Genomic DNA, 14,487 nt, shown 5'->3' with positions numbered 1-14,487 from the left:
CCCCAGGTACAAGATTTTACCCACTGACAGCATGAAGACAGGCTGTTGGGTCCAAAAAGAGTTTTATAATAGGTTCTACTCTTGTAGAAACATTGGAATAAAGATCACATCTAGTTTAATTTTTGATTTATTTATTTCTTAAAAAAAATCACTGTTCCAGTAATATGTGTCCATATATTGCATGTAAAATCTAACCTTTGGGAAAAGCAACCTTTGGGAGGCAGCATGTATCTTTCATCATCCTGGCAGCAAACAAATGAAGACTATAAGTAGTGGTCTGGAGTTGATTCTGTGTCTTAGGTTTAACAATATTATATTTCCTTAAAATCATGAGCACAGTCCAGATCGTTTTTTTTTAGCACTTTAAGACATGCTGGCTTTCACTGGAGTTGGAACTTTTACTAAAACTGGGTAAAAAAAAAATCCAAATCAGTTATTGTCCTCTACAACAACTTCCAACAAGTCCTCCAAACCCTAAGATTTATTTAACCCCCCCTGCACACTGACCTCCAATTTCTTTAATAAATACAACACAACATATGTTCATATGGGTGTAATGTTATATTCTGACTTGTTGGAAGTTTGCTTTGATTTAAATTTGGTTTCTCTCTTTGGTTATCTGGGGCTGTGATAAACTATTGTAAAACTATGAATTGCTCAAAGAGTTGGGATTGATCCACGGTAATAAATTCATGCAAATCAGAACAAACTGAACACAGTCTGTTTTTCAAGCTGAGGATAAGACACAGTGTGAAACTGGCAGGTGCGTCAGTGTCAAATCTGAGACCATCTACACTAATTAGTGCTGTAAACCAAGGGCATGTGATAAGCCATCACATGTGATGAAATGTTAACCACGGACTCTGTTCAAAGTTGACCTCGGTGTTGAACGTGACTATCGTACTTGATCAGTCTTCATCCAGCACATGAACGAGATCAAGCCGCTGATCTGGTACGAGTGAACAGGAAGTGGAGAGTAACCTCACATTTGTTGATGTCTGCATTTATGTGAGGGCTGACTGTAGTGTACAGGAAACCGCCCACGCAAGCCAACCATCTAATTAGGCAGCAGGTTTATCACAACACATCATGGCAAACTTGAGAGTGAAAAACTGTGTGTTTACTCATGCGGAAGATTCAGAGCAGCATGGGTACTCCTTTGTGTTTCTTAATAACTGACCAATGCCCAATATTCATCTCCTTTCAGTTGTGGTTTGGTCTCTTTTAGTTCTAGAAGGAAAAATGTTCTCTTTAACTGCTACAAGAAACAAATTGTTCAGCATCTTGCCTCTAACTGTGACTGTCTGTCTGTCTTTTGGAGCTCAGACGTTATCAGAACTTTTCCAACCAGTTATTTTCAAAAACAAGCGTGAACTTTGGGGCTGAAATATCTCAGTTCACTTCTTAATGTTTGCTTAAACCTTCCTAACAGCTGATAATAGCTCAGCTCTTTTACAATGTCAACATAAAGACAAGTGCATCTTACAGAATACCATATGGCTGCTATGGAAACAGTTCTCTTTTCATTCTAATTGTATGTGTAGCTTAAAGCAACAAATCTAATAGCCATATTCAGTCTCTCAGTTTCTCTTCTTGACTTGACAAATTCTTGATTCACTATACCACAGAGAAAAGGCAACACAACACGCCTTTTACCTTTAAATCTATCTGGAGCAGGTTTACGTGGTTGTAAAGAGTAAATAGCATTGGGCGGTCTTTCTTTAGTGCTGCTGTATAAACTTCAGAGGAATTATGGTGTTCAAAAATTGTTGGCAGATGTTGAAGCATAAAAAATCATGATGGTGACAGAGAGAAAAGCATACAAACGGGGCAAGAGTATGAGGTGGGAAGACAGGGAAGGGGGCATAAGTGATGATGGAGGAGCTGAAGCCTGAGGGAAGGTAAAACCTTAGGGGGAATAAATGGGCACAAGACATAGACAGACAAAGGGAAATGGACAATGAAGGATAAAGAGCTATGAAACAGGCAGAATGCTGGTGGCTCTCCCAGTGGATTGTGAGAGTCAGCGATGCAGCTCTGCAGAACCTGTGCTTAGCAGCGTGTTTACATTAATGAGCTGAGAGCTGCTCAGAGTCTCGGAACACACACACACACACAGGCCGACGTGTGCATAGTCATTTTACATTTTAGATTCATTTTATCTGAATCCTGGAGTCTTGGTTGAACACTAACGATAAGTCCTGCTTGCCTTGACAGAGTCTTCACCACTAAACGGAATGATTTGTGCTATGGGTGTTTACTGTTTGTTGCCCAAGTGAAATTGAAGAGTCACAACTGCATAAACAGATTTACACACATACTCACACAGGCATGTGTTTGTGTCAGTGCATGTATCTATCAAAAGTGACTGTCAGGAGAGGAGTGACAGAGTCATGTCAACCCTCATATTTCTACACTGAAAGAAAGACTGAACAGTTATCCCTGGAAACTAAATACTACTAATAGTAATACTACGAGGACAGCTTGGACTCTCTGAATTTAAATCTGTTTATTTTTAATTTAATATGTACATTAAGGTTGAAAAGAAATGGATTTAGTCTCTGAAAATATACATACAGTGTGTATGTATATATATATGTGTGTGTGTACTACATACACTGATCAGGCAATGACCAATAATGACGTGATCCTAATATTGTGTAGGTCTCCCTTGTGCCGTGCGAAAGAGTTGTGGTTCATCAGATATTGTTAGTGGGAGTCTTTAATCAGTCTGGGTACTAGTAATTTAGAGGCCATGTCCTTGCTGTCATTGTTATTTGACAATTTAGCCATTGATTAACCCCAAATTAAAATCTAATAAATAATATTTCAACTATACCAAAAAAGTTACAAAAACTTTTAAATGTGTAAAAATCCAAACAAATTAGCTCAAATCTGAGGTAAACATTGTAAATCATTTACTGTCTGTGACATTGTATGCTGCAGCATCAGAATTTCACTTCATGTGCCCCACATTGAGAGTCCAGGGAGAGCACTGCTATCTGTTTTGTGTTTGTATTAGTGTGTGTTGAGGAGGATTATAAACTGATCCAGGGCAGAGTGGGTGTAGGGTGTAGTGGGTGGTTGTTACGTGAGGTGCTGTTGACAGCAACTGATCGTCTCATGCTAGCAAAAAACGAATAAATAAATAAATAAAAATCCAAGAGCTTTATTTTATTCCCTCTCAACTCGCTCTTTCTGTGTCATCTTGAGCGTCTCGGAAAGTGCTCAGATCATATGCAAAGCTGTTTTATGCTAATGCATGTGTACACACTTTGGTAGTGGTGTCGGACTGGCATACACAAGCTGAATCACAACCTTGCTTCTTCACCTGCCTGCCGCCTCTTGTGCCTTTCTTCTTCTTTTTTCTTCCTTTTCATTTCTTGGTTCCAGACAAGGATGAGGCTATGGAAGGTCTAAAGGAAGACAATGATCTTCTTTAGGTGGATCAGTTTGTTCATATAATGAGATTAATGGAGTAGGCATTATTAATAGTACGACTGGTGTACCTTTTGAATCTTCCAGTATTATCCAGTAGCCAATTGGTAACTTCCTACTATAATAAACAGAAATCAGAAATTCAGTCCAAATGGAATATTTAATTAAAGTTTAAAAAACAGCCATGCAAACATTGTAATTTGTTTCAAAGACTGAATTTGTTGGAAACTATTGTAATTGCCATATTATTCTACATTTGCTGCTTCAGTCCTTTAAAAATATATAGAATACTATTTAATCAGCTCATCATTCCATCCAATAGGCCTTGCTCTGTGAACTAACTGAGTTTAACGTTTCAACGTTCTGTATGGCAATGAGTTGCTTGCAACAATTACTTAAAACACTGGAGGAGCATTCAGCAAAAGTGATAGAACCAGAAGAGACTTTCCTAATTTCTAAGCAAACTAAGTAAATAAAGCAGGACCATAGCCCATATTTGTACATAAAATGGCAGGTTTTTGTATGACTGACTAGTGCATTGCTTCAGTTGGAGGCAGTTAAAGTGACCAGGCGTCTGGCGGTCGTGAGGCAGTGTTTAACACCATGTGAGGGGAACATCAAGGCCCTCAGCACGCCGTCTGTTGACCACTTGGCCAAATAAATGTATCTTTTTTTTCCACTCTGTCTCTCTCACACCTCTCAGTAATGTGATACTATCTTTTTTTGAGAACAAAATTAATATTTTTTTTACAACCTAGTTTTTCTTTATTCCATCAACAGGACATGGAGAAATAAAAATGTAAGAGTTGTTCATTTCCAACAAAGAAGGAGGAGTGTGGGGTGTTATGAATAACATCGCCATACTGGACTGGATGTGCTGTAAATTCTTTTGAAAATTTTAAATGTCACTAAGTCTAAATGGAGGAATCCATATTCCACCAGTGCTAACCTCTGGGTTTCATACATTATAAACCACTCCTGTTCGACTTTCTTGCTGTATGTGCAAGTGAACGCCACTTTGCAAATGTGAAGGAACACACACACACACATGCAATTAAGAAATTATATAATTAGGACCAAGCATTTCCAGAGCTAACATAAACAAAACAATGTGAGCCAGAAAAGTTTTTCCCTTCTCATTTTAACAGTTTGGCAAATCAACAAAAGTAGTGGGAAGTAGAATTCCTCTTTTCCAGCGTTTATTGGAAGAAGCGCTGTGAATGGCGGGCAGATGGAGAACTCACCACGGATGCCATTACAAAATATTTAGAGGCCCCCTAGCCAAGCTACTGGCTGGTCTTGTTTACTGAGGAATGCCTCATTGCAGTTGAACTTTTTCCATGATGTATGGAAGTTTTTACATATCTATTTGGACAAATCCCATGGTACCGCTTTAGAGCAAAACACTGCATTAATTTGGCTCAGAACTTTACACAGCACAAACTTTTTTGTGCCTTAATTTTAGCACCTCTCTGTTGGACTAAAGGGATTTTGATAGGAACCCAGTGGATGAATATGTTTTGTTTTAGTTCTTCCTTTGTGGTCATCACCCACAAGGTTTGTAAACATTTCACCACATCTGGGAAAGTCTACCATTAGGATTAATAGTAATCCAACCAATTAACTGCCCATTACTCTTAAATATGTGTCCTATGTGATTAGTGTTTTTGAATTTCTGATTTAATGAGTGCACACTTAATTCTAGAGAAATGATGCAATGTATTGTGAAACTCATAACACATCTGGGCTCACCTAATTGACTTCATATGTCCAATCAAATTCAAGTGCTGGAATTTGACCTAAGCTGGCCCTGGACCACATTCTTTTCAGCACACTTATAGTTTTATTGTCATCAGCCTGTATGTTAGTCTGTGACCACTACCCATGTGGATCCAAGCAGTATCAGCTCTGATCACATGATGCAAACTTTATAAATGGATGTTGTTACATCAAAAATTGGGCCTGAGAGTGGTTCTGTTTTTCTGTACTCAGGGCAGAATGTTGAGAAAAAGGGTCATCTGCTTAGTAAAAAGGTTTAACAAAAAAAAAAAAAAAAAAGGGCTGTACACTGGAGAGTGTTAATATACTCTGAAAATGTCATGACAGTCCCATTTGACGTCACTTACATTTAGACTTTTGTGTGGAGAAATTAGAATTTTGTGAGTGAACTGTTGGTAGTCACCAATGTTAGAGGAACTTGAGTCAATTTTGATGTCTTACCAGTAGTGGAAGTGGAAGTACCTCATGAGCCCTTAAAAGAACCTCATTCTGTATGCAAACGGGGAAATGTTAACTCTCTGTGTCTACTGAATCACATGCTAATCAGCTCAGAATTTGGTGTAACTTCAGAAGTTATGAAGAGCAGATGAAGAAAAGGTCAGGTAGTCACCAAAACAATTAGAAATACATGTTAAGCTACTCAGTAAAATCTTGATAATCTTCCTGTCTGGGAAGCTGTTCCAAAGTGCTGTACATTATATCCAAGTTATTCCTGGTTTTATTCGGAACTTTCATTGGGTTTTTGACCAAAACCACATTGATTATTGTTTTATTCTTTTGTCTACTCTTGATGATTAGATGAGTAAGTTAAACTGATTTTCACATATAATCTAGTCTCTTAATGTAGCAGATGCAAACATATGGCATGTTATCAAACGTATGGCTCTGTGTGTGATATAAAGCTATGCAGTGCATCCAGAACATAGGCCGTCAGTTGAACGTAAAAACATCAAGTAACTTTTATTTCATTTCATTTTTATCACATTCGATTTTGATCACACTGATGTTCAACATGTGTTCAGCCTTTTCTTTTAACCAGCCCTCCTGACCACAGTTTATGGAACTGGATGAAGTGCCTCCCGTAGGAGTGTGTATGTGTGTGCCGGTGTTGTGTGTGCATGTGCGTGTGTCCATGCACCGCATCCTGCCGGGCTTCATGCATCATTGTGAGAGGTTGGCCATCGGGTGATGAAGCGTCCAGTCACCCCTTCCTGGGGCCCTCCCTGAGCCCCTCCCTTCTTCCCAGTGACACACACGCGCTGAGAGAGAAAGTTGGACATGAGGGATTGTCCAGCAAGCAGCGGGCTGGTGAAGAGAAACTCTGCTGCTTCAAGTGTGCGCTGAAATGCACAGCCACTCCACTACCTCAACAGAGCCATTGATGAAGGACTGTGATCAGCGTCAGAACAAAGCATAAACCTGGACTGGTCACCAAAATCTCTCTGTTTTTTTGCTTTAACCCATATGCACAATTCTATAGCAACTCTTACTGGATCTAGTGGCTAGAGACACTCAGCATACACCAATGACCTTGTTGGTACTGTGAATTTATGTGTTGCGTTTACAGACAGATAAGAAATGAATATTCTTCTTAGTCTATGCTCTGTGGAGGCTTGTTAACACTAGCAGCTAGAATCTGTGGAGGCTTGTTAACACCACCAGCCAAACGCTAGCATGAACAGCTAATATTACAACACAAAACAGAGTCCAAAGGAATGAATAATGAAATTACTGCCTTGAAAATCCGAGTGGAACATGATGTTGCAACATCACAGCCCACTCAGTTTCAGATTCCACACCTCTTTGCCCCGTTAGGGGCACAGAAGAGTGTTCTGTAACAAAGTAAAAAGAGAATAATTGTGCTTGTTGGTCAGTATGTACACACACTTTTTTGCATCTTGAGTGCCATCTATTTTCCCTTGCAGTGGGCTTACCCTTCCAGCTGGCTATCTAATGGCTGGTAGGGTGAACATTATTCCTACATGTGAAATGAGTTCTCTGCATCTGTTTTACCTTGTTGAGGTATTTGGTTGTGAGTGATCTTCTTACATCCTCATTTTAGCTCCCAATGGACTGTTGGTAGATGACTGAATGGACTTGTAGATGTCATGTATGTCTGCTATCCTGCCTTCTGGTCACTGTAGTCCTTCAGTCATGATCACCTTCCACTTTTTTACCATACTTATTCAGTCCAAACTGTATCAGTGCCTTGATGTCTCAATCACACCTGGCGAAACAGCTTTGGGAGTTCATGACCTTGGCTTATACCACACTTGATTTTGGCTTAGGCAATGACCTTGAAAATGTCTTCCAAAATAGGAGTCTTAGAGGAATATTAATTTGACCAGTAACGACATGTCCCGGTACTGGCCATGTGCTGCCCATCTTTGCTGCTATGGCACCTGACAAGAGCTTCCATGTTGCAAAGAGACAATTCATTGTTTTTTATGTGGTGATATTGAGTGAAAGTTGTGTTATAGTCAGCAAGTATCTATTCAGAAGCAGGAGATTTGCTATAGTCACAATTTTAATCTTAAACTCTATAGATACAGCTGTCCTGACCAGTGATCACATGATTCCTTAGCACTTCTCTCCTGTATCAGAGTCAACTTAGTGCCACCACACTGCTCAGTGGTATTGCTATTGTGTTGAAAGTTCTCTGTCTCAAGCTGTGATGACTGTCATAGGTTCCTTTTACTGGTGTTTGGGCACTGTATAATCAAGTCAATATGGATGTGTTTGTCTTCTCATCTGTAGTTCCCACATACATTTCTCCTTAGGCCTGCTTTTCTATTAGCACTTCACTTCAATTCAGTATATGGATATACACTACATATGTGCAGTACATAGAGAGACAGTCAGAGAGCATTGCATTGATTTCCTTTTCCACAGCTGAAAATAAGGCCCACGCTGTAATGTAAAATTGTGAGTGCATGCGTAAGGCACATGGGGGTTTGTGAAAATCATTGTGGGAACATAAGGCTTAAAGATGGAACCAGTTATATAAGGGGATGCTGCTGACCTTCACTGCAGTGTATTGAATTAATTAGAAACATAACCGTCATCTGCTCCTTTCCTTTCAATAAAATACTACCAACACACACACATGCACTTATCCACATATTTGTTTGCTTGAATGTGTTGAAATGGGGTCGTGGTGCTCATTTGTTGCCAGCAAGTTGCTGTCCAGCAGTGAGCTTTTGGCTTCAAAGTCAAAAGACAAAGAAACAGACGAGGGATCCAAACAAATGCTGCTCTGGAATTCAGACTTCTTATTTTGTGCCCGGCAATAAATAAATTAAAAAACACACACAGACAAAGTTTATCTTGAGATTTATTCTTCCAATTTTTGTGACCTGGAAGTCAATCCAATGTCTTCATGGCGCGTGTCAATTTGTGTTGTTTGCATGGATGCAGCTAGTGGTAACTGATCCAAAGAAAGACTTATTTCCCTTTGTTCCCAAAAGGATAATTTACTGTATTGTAATTCAAGTGGTTTGTCCGACCTTTCTATTGGACATGCTCACAGTGGAGCCCTTCTGGGATGTTAAGAACATTATAGCTTTAACGGACATTAAAGCTTTGATATTTTTGTCGCACTGAATGCTTTTTGGTCAGATTTGGAGTGATCTGAAGGTTTGCAACCCAATGGAAAAAGGATGCATGCATGCAGCCAAATAGAATAATACCCATCTTAATGAACCATTCTGAATCACTCTGTCCTACATTCCAGTCATTGCTTTAGCTGACAAGGAAGGTGGGGCTTGCTGATGGCCAGGAATTTTTTTATTTATTTATTTTTTTTGTCGGTTGGGCTGGTCAGGTGGGGTGGAGTGAGGGTGGGTGACATTTTGTCATCTGCTTAACGCTGAGGTCCCCTTGGGGGGCTAATGAGTGCCATCATTTTTAGTGATCAATAAATCATGCCTTATTGATTTCTCACCTCTCCCCCCTAAGCCGGCTTCTGTTCTCTGAAAGTCAGAGAGCAGGAGGGGAGGAGAGGGGAGGGAAGCATGGAGGGAGAGACAGTTGGATTGAGGGTGGGAGGAAGGGTTGATTGGGGGGGCGCATGCAAGGATGAAGGAGACAGATTGAGGGATAAGCAAGATGATTTAAGAGAAAAGAAAAAAGGAAGGAAGGAGAGATGATCAAGAGAAGATGGGGGAGATGGAAGGGAAAAGAAAGTGATATACAGTAGGGTGGACAAAATGGCCATAAGAAACTGTTGGACAAAAACTGTTAGACATTGTGGACCAGCAATGAATGATGATTTACCTATGACTTGATCACAGAAGTACGTTGGTAATTCCTTTACAGTCTATGTACTTTCTCTGCTCTCTCTGGTATGGTGGTATTCATAAAACTACATTTTTTTTTCACAATATCAAAATTTATATAATATCATTTTATCTTTTTGAGCTAACTATGACCCAAGTGATGCCACTTTCATCCTATTTCAAAATAACTCAAAGGGACTGCCAGATGTACAGTGTTATTGGATTTCCGTGCCATTGCAGGATTACCCAATATAACCGGCCTTATTATTGCACACACGTAGCAATCAACACCATCCGGTTTTGAGGATAATGCATATGTTAGCAGAAAACTATGTCATTTGGTGAAATGTGCAGGTAATTTGAGACACAGATTGAAATCTCCTTGAAGTCACTGATGACCAGTGGGACTCAACGCTCAACACAAGCAAGCTGCTTTTTGGAAGTGGTTGATTCATTGATAAATGCGTGATAACCATTTCACAAATGCAGTGCAGTGTACGGTAACTGGTAGCATAGTATCTTGTATCTGGTAATACTCCCATCATCTTTAAGTGTATGTATGATGTATGATGTAGAGAATAATTAGACTGTGTTCGTGCAGGTAGTTAAAACTATTTCACATGAAACCTCAAAAATCATGGCATAACTGTGAGCACTGTACATAGAATATATTGTACATAATCCTATCACATCAAACCAAAAAAATAATAGTACCACAAGTCTCCACTGAACTTTAATCATGTCTTTAAATAACAGCGCCATAACGTGGTTAGATTGGACCTGAACTCCAAAGCCTGGAGGAGACACACATCTAGAACCCTTTTAGTGGAAATTGAGGCATACTGTACAGAATTATTACGGAAGGAAATCTTCATGGATCCCAACAGAGCACACTGACCCAAACCTCCATCACCAGCTCTAAAATTAGCCTCAAATAGACTGTTTTTTTATATAACATCTCTAATACTTCTCAGAAATTTGCTAAAAATGAATATAATGGGGGAAGACAAAAACTGGTTGGTTTTCCTCTTGGAAATAATGTAATGACCTGGTAATCTGATAATTACTATCATTTACTTGTGGACTAGTGTGGTTTTAAGGGGATACATACTGTGTCAGAAACAGAGAGCACATGGTACAGTGGGGGAAATAAGTATTTGATCCCCTGCTGAATTTGTAAGTTTGCCCACTTCCATAGAAATGATCAGATTCTGGTTTTTATGGTTGTTTACTGGTTATGGGTATAGACAGAATATCAATTGAAAATGCATAAAAAACACACAATCTAAAAGTTATAAATTGTTATGTATTTTATTAAGGGAAATAAGTATTTGATCCCCAACAATTCACTTAGAATTCAGGCTCCTACAGATTGGCTGGTGCGCATGTGGCACACAGCTGTGCTCAGTCAACTAATTACCAATACTCCTGATCTTAACTCGTCATGTATATAAAGCACACCTGCTCTAAGAATCAGTTTCTTACATTCCAACTTCTACAGCACCATGGGCAAGACCAAAGAGCTGTCAAAAGATGTCAGGGACAAGATTGTAGACCTGCACAAGGCTGGTATAGGTTACAAAACCATCAGCAAAAGGCTTGGTGAGAAGGTGACAACTATTGGTGCCATTATTCGCAAGTGGAAGACCCATAAAAGGACCATCAACTGTCCTCGGTCTGGAGCTCCCCGCAAAATCTCGCCTCATGGAGTGAGGATGATGATGAGAAAGGTGAGGGAGCAGCCTAAAACAACACGGCAGGAGCTTGTTAATGATCTGGAAGCAGTTGGGACCTCCGTCACCAAGAAAACAGTTGGCAACACACTGCGCCGTTATGGATTGAACTCAGTGCAGTTGGGAGGATAGCACTTGCAGTGCCCGCAAGGTCCCCCTGCTCAAGAAGGCACATGTACAGGCCCGCCTTAAGTTTGCCAGTGAACATCTAAATGACTCAGAGAAGGCTTGGGAGAAAGTGCTGTGGTCTGACGAAACCAAAGTTGAGCTATTTGGCATTAACTCGACCCGCCGTGTTTGGAGGATGAAAAAACGTGAGTATGACCCAAAGAACACCATACCCACGGTTAAGCATGGAGGTGGAAACATCATGTTTTGGGGCTGTTTTTCAGCAAAGGGTACAGGGCAACTTCACCGCATTATGGGGCCAATGAATGCAGCCATGTACTGTAACATCTTGGACAAAAACCTTCTTTCCTCAGCAAGAACACTGAAGATGCCTCGTGAGTGGGTTTTCCAACATGACAATGACCCAAAACATACTGCCAGGACAACAAAGGAGTGGCTCAAGAAGAAGCATATTAAGGTCATGGAGTGGCCTAGTCAGTCTCCAGACCTTAACCCGATCGAAAACCTGTGGAGGGAGCTGAAGCTCTGAGTTTCCAAGAGGCAGCCAAGAAACTTGAAGGATTTAGAGACTGTCTGTAAAGATGAATGGGCCAAAATCCCTCCTGCGCTGTGTGCAAACCTGGTGACCAACTACAAGAAACGTCTCATCGCTGTGCTTGCCAACAAAGGTTTCTCTACAAAGTACTGACTTGTGTTATGCTTGGGGATCAAATACTTATTTCCCTTAATAAAATACATAACAATTTATAACTTTTAGATTGTGTGTTTTTTATGCATTTTCGACTGATATTCTGTCTATACCCATAACCAGTAAACAACCATAAAAACCAGAGTCTGATCATTTCTATGGAAGTGGGCAAACTTACAAATTTAGCAGGGGATCAAATACTTATTTCCCCCACTGTATATGTGAACTTGTCTAGCCTGTCTCTTGACCTGAACATATGGTTATAATAATCAAAATCACTTTGAGGTAAGCAGGAAATAAAATGCTAACAACTATCATTCACTTGACAGAAAAACTGGATGTGTACACAACTACAGCCAGTGTGCTACGTCAAACTGTGCTTGAGTATGGACACGGCCAGCTGTGCTCTTACACATGTGAATTTTCAGAGAATGAACTGTTGCTTTTATGATCAATAACAAAAAATACGACCATATATGGAGAATTTGTTACATACAAACAGAACATACTTTACCGTTTAAGTCTTCAACAAGAGGTCTGTGAAGGTACTGCAAGGGAGTCCAAAAAAAAGACATTTTTATATATATTTTTTTTAATTTTCCTCACAATTTTGTAATTTCTTTAAATACACATTAACATGAATCCAACATATTTTAGTAAAGGGATAAATGGAGACAGAATACGTCATCTTTCAGTCAGCACTTCACTCATTCGGCGAAACTGTCTCAACAACAGTGGCTCACACTATTTGACACAGAGCGCCACACTAGATGAAACCTGCCAATCTAAGCCTTCTGTCCACAGCAGGACCCGCCCCTATCGCTGCTGAGCCAATCACGAGCCTATTCAGTCCCCAGCGGAAATCTCAGATGCACGTTGCAATATTAGCAGAAGAGAAGCTAACAGTCAGTGCGTTTTCATGCAGAGCTTAATCGAGCTATGCTCAAAATTCGACTTTCTCACTACAGTCCTTGTCCCAGTTTACATCCAGCGCAAGGAAATTGAATAACTGTTCTCCTCTTCCACACTAAGTGACGATACGTGTCTTTTCAGCGGGTAAATACCACGTTAATACGGCCCGATTTCCGGGTTGACCTATTACGCGATATAATAAACTAGAGTCGTTCATGCGGCGGACCGACATTTCAAACAACAACCAGACGGATAATAGTACATTTTTTAATCTTGTACGTAATGTTCGCGCTACCTCCGGTGCTGGTAAGATCCGCGCTATCCCTCAGACGGCTCCGTTTCTCTTCTTCTGCGATCGGCTTTCTTGGACGTTTTTGTTCCGGGGTCACACGCCAGCGCAGCGGTCGTGGAGCATGCGCACACGCATTATCCGATTGAAAACTCCGATAAAATTGAATTCTTATTTTTATCGGAGTAACGTGTTTACATGCACTTAAGTTCTCCTGTTATAGTCCGATTAAGCGAGAATTCGTTTTTTTCACATGGATGTAAAAGCACTTGCTCCCATCAGCACAACTACTGAGGCCAAAGTGGATCTCTTTGACACTAGAACAAACACAGGAGTGATACCCTCCAGCCGAAGAACCACCTGCCGCTGCAACTGATGAACTGGGTAAGCGAAAATGAGAGACCGGAAAATATTATCTATCTATCTATCCACCTATCTATCTATATGCACACACATATATACCGTATTTCCTCTAATAGTGGTATTCAATTATAATGGCTGGAGGCTTGGTTTACACAAACAAAAACAGGCCCAGTGCGCTAGTCAGCCAATTAAAGATGTAGTAACAACAAGTGCCAATAGATGGCAGCTACATGTGAAGTGCCACATGAACCCAGATTTTCAACGAAACACTGTCAGAACAACAGAGAGCAGTAAACTCTGATGGCCTGAAATCAGCCCTAGCACCGTTCATTTTCCTCAGACTTTTCATGCCAACATGGCGGCGTCAACAAAAAAGTCACATGACGCTCGGAGCTCTGCTAACTTGTGAGGGATCAGTTGTTCTGACACTGTGGCGGTTACCCTCTGGTACTATGGCCATTTGCCCATTTAAATTGTGGTACTTTTTTCATGTGTGTACTGTACTATACTGTTTGTTTTTTTGTTTTTTTTTAATTGCAAATGGTGGGAAAATCTTGAGTAAATATACCGGTTCATACTGGTATGAAACAAAGGGAATTAGAAATAAAAGTCCCCTTCTAATAAAAGTCTGCCACCAATCTAAAAAACGTTGAAGACCCCTTACAGGATGAGCACACTGCAGTAACCATGGCTGTAGTAGTGTACATGCAGTGCATGTCAGACACAGCTTTATTATAATAATTTCATGGTGTGTCCAGCTGATGCCTTATAATGTTATGTTGCATAAGTATATACTGCAAATGGAAATGAACATTTATTATAATGAACTAAATGACAGCATGTATTCATAGATACACTAAATGACAGAATATGTTAATT

General features: G+C 40.1%; 1 long non-coding RNA gene across 1 annotated transcript; it reads right to left on the bottom strand.

The window, feature by feature from the left end:
• Positions 1–6,151: 6,151 nt before the first annotated feature.
• On the bottom strand, positions 6,152–13,306 carry LOC125024175. The gene is made up of 3 exons (XR_007114708.1): positions 13,252–13,306; positions 12,559–12,592; positions 6,152–6,476 (listed from the first exon to the last, which is right to left on the bottom strand). It is a non-coding gene; the product is annotated as an uncharacterized LOC125024175 (long non-coding RNA).
• Positions 13,307–14,487: the final 1,181 nt, after the last annotated feature.

The sequence above is a fragment of the Mugil cephalus genome, chromosome 17, assembly GCF_022458985.1.
Source record: "Mugil cephalus isolate CIBA_MC_2020 chromosome 17, CIBA_Mcephalus_1.1, whole genome shotgun sequence".
NCBI lineage: Eukaryota > Metazoa > Chordata > Actinopteri > Mugiliformes > Mugilidae > Mugil > Mugil cephalus.
The sequence above is the reverse complement of the archived record's forward strand: the minus strand, read 5'-3'. Positions and strand labels throughout refer to the sequence as shown.